Source organism: Octopus bimaculoides, chromosome 1, assembly GCF_001194135.2.
Source record: "Octopus bimaculoides isolate UCB-OBI-ISO-001 chromosome 1, ASM119413v2, whole genome shotgun sequence".
NCBI classification, from domain to species: Eukaryota; Metazoa; Mollusca; class Cephalopoda; order Octopoda; family Octopodidae; genus Octopus; species Octopus bimaculoides.
The window spans coordinates 34228665-34232264 of record NC_068981.1 but is presented as its reverse complement, the minus strand read 5'-3'; positions in this window follow the sequence as shown (position 1 = coordinate 34232264).

The window sequence follows — 3600 nt, the reverse complement described above, 5'->3', positions numbered from 1 at the left end:
TATATATATGTATATATATATATATATATATATATATATTTGTGTGTGTGTGTGTGTGTGTGTGCATGTATATATATATACATACACACAAACAACACACACACATATAGATATATACATGCACACATATTTCTGGTCAGAAATTGGAATTCAATTACAAAAATTTATATTTTTCTAAATATCTTTTGATATAAACTTATAAAACAAATTATCTAATAGATATTTACAAGAGACAAAATTAATTGATTTATATTACAACATATTATTAGATGTGAATGATTAAATATTATGTAAATTTCTCTTGCATTTGATATTTAAGATAGTAGAAGGTACTTTAATATTTTAGAAATGTATGTAATAGAAGCTGAAAAATGGACACAAATTGTTAATTCACGACCAGGAAAATATCACACGAACTAAAGGTATCGTTTGGTTCTGTCCAGAAGGTTTTGTATCGATTTGGTCATACAGATGTATACAAATCATTTGACAAATCGCGTAGGTCTCGTACCGCAATTGTTTTTAATTAAACGTATATCTCATCGAATTTTTCTTATATTCTCATTTACATCTACCAGTACTATATGTAGCAAAGTTTGTAGCAAAGCAAAATGTAGAATTAAGACAATTTGACTTCGATCTAGTTGCACTCATCCAACAAAAAATAGAAATTTCTCACGAGGAGACACAGGGGATAGTCTGTAATTTTTTAAAAATTGCACTAAAGAAGACAGGTTTAAATTCATGTTTATTGATAAAAGATCTATTAAGCAATGCGCATATAGTGCTGCTGATGTCTGCCATTCATCAAATTCATGGTTCTTGTATAACACTCGCAATAGTCCAGCGCTGTGTCTCCAGTGTGATAAGCGGACAATTTCTGCAAAATAGTATTTGAATATCTTTGAATATCTTTGAGCTTTAAAACCTACCTGAGAATTCTCCAGAAATTGCCTACTTACCTAATTATATTTTAAGAAAGAGGTATGCCTTGTCATTCTGTAAAATGAATGCAAAGCTGAGTTGAAGCTTATATAAAATGCATGTGACAATATAAAAAAGAAAATTGCAGCACATAATGTTTCATCAGTTTAAGATTTAAAACAGATTTGACTTTAGACATAGGAAATAACTTCAGGTTATTATAGAAGTTTGATCAAAAGCATGCGTGAACATATTTGTCGATGTCCTAGAGACAAAGAGTCTCACAGTAAATATTAATTGATATTGCATAACAAGTTTCTTCACTGCACGATATTCCGCTCTTGAATCCCGCTTGCTTCTATCGTAAATGTTCATCAGCTGCCTTCTTCACAGGGCAAGAACATTAAGAAACATATTGCTATTGACAGACAGATGGGTTCCAGTTGCTATACTCACTTAGAGATCCTCTCTTAGTCAATGTTACAATTATTCCGTTATTCCTGGCCTCAAAGACTTGCTTTTTGTGACATATTAAGCTCAACAATGTCCCGACTCTTTTATAGTAACAGCTCCATACTTAAGTAGTTACACAGTTATCTCAAGTAGCCCCACATTTTTTGTTAAGATGTCCTCTTCCGTTGCATGCAGGTGATCCACCCAAGGCCTCTTTCGGCTTAAGTTGAAGAGGTCGACTGACTAGGAAAAAACATCATACCCAAGAATTTGGCATAATCTTGAGTGAGAATGCAACAAGAGCAAGAATCAGGCGTAGATCAGTAAATGACCGGATCATTTTAGCAAGACTCATAACCAGACACGCTAAAGCGAAAGAAGCTGCGATACGGAAAGATAAGGAGATATTCTATTATAGCATGTAAAATGTTCTGGACAAACTGGTGATGGATGACATCAGTGATCAACTGGATGGTAGCAGACGTGGGTTATTCTCTGTCGTGAGAATAATGCTTTAATTCAGGGTGAATAATATGTCCTTCACTCACAGGCGTATCCACATGACTATATGAACTTCCTCATGTTGTAACAAAACCGATTATAAGTGCATTAGTACACAATGTGATTGTCATTACTGCAGGATGTCCGCATTTATCGCGAGACAACTGGTTCTGTTTGAAGCTCAGACTGTGCGACCTTAAACGCAGGAGGCTCTCAAGCGGGTGGAAACTTTGACCAGATTCCTTAGGAAGGTAAACAAGCGAGATAAACAAGCTTCAGAGAAAGAGAGAGATATAGAGAGAGAGTAAGAGAGAGTGAGATAACTTTCTTTTATTAGCCACACAGGGCTGCACACAGAGGGGACAAATAAAACTGTAGAGCTTTTCTTTAAAAAAAATAAAAAACAAAAAACAAAAAAAAATCCGATCAAAAGGGGTAAAAAAAGATAGAAAAAAAGGGGGTATCGTATATCACAGAAAATGTCAATTATGTAAAATGGGGTAACATTAGGTTTATCCATGGAGAAAAAAGCCTACGGAAAAGACCATGGTAACCTCAGCAGGGAATAGACACATGAGAGCGAAGTGATAGATAGATAGATAGATAGATAGATAGATAGATAGATAGATAGATAGATAGATAGAGAAGTAGAGAAAGTGAGAGAGAGAGTCGGACAGACAGACAAACTCAGAGACAGCCATAGAATCTGAAAGGAGATTTGCCTTATATTCTATTTTGTATTTATATTATATATCGCATTTTATATTTTATTGCTTATTTTAATACTTCAATACATTTTTACAATAACATTACAGGAGGAAAATCTCCATATTACAATCATTTCTTATCCCCAAATCAGATAGAATTCTTTCGGTTTGTGCAAGTCAGTCTTCTACTATGTTTTTCTCTTAGAGTGAGATATCATTTACATAAATCGATCAAGGAAGCAGGATTAGGAGACGAGGTCTATTTAACAAACCACATTGAGCTCCAGACCTGATGCTATTTCGTTTGCTATATTTTTTTCCTTGTTGCCATCCAAAGTTAGCAGTCTACGTGAAACGATCCAGAAATATCGATGCACTAAACTGTGCAATCACATCCATTTCTGATAAGATCAGCACAGATATATATTAAGATGAGGTCAAAGTTCATGCATTCAGCAGAATCAGATACTTAGATGTTGGAATCACAAGTTTCAACATTTGATTCTATTTTTATAGATCCAGATTTTGGGCCACTTCGTATATGTATATACATATACATACATACACACACGGTCGCACACTCACACACACACACACACACACACACACACACACACACACACACACACACACACACACACACACACACACACACACACACACACACACACACACACACACACACACATACACACACACACATATATATATATACACACATACGTATATATGCATACATACATATCGTATATATATACATATACATACATGCAAAACAAATATATAAATTCTATCCCTTCTTTCTCTCTGTCTCTCTGTCTCTCTCTGTCTCTCTGTCTCTCTCTCTCTCTCTATATATATATATTACATTATATATATATATATATATATATATATATATATAACGAGAGAGAGAGAAATATGGCTATGTAGATGGAAAATAGAATATACATATACTTGAGTGTATATATATGTGTATATATGTTGTATGTATATGTGCATATATATATATATA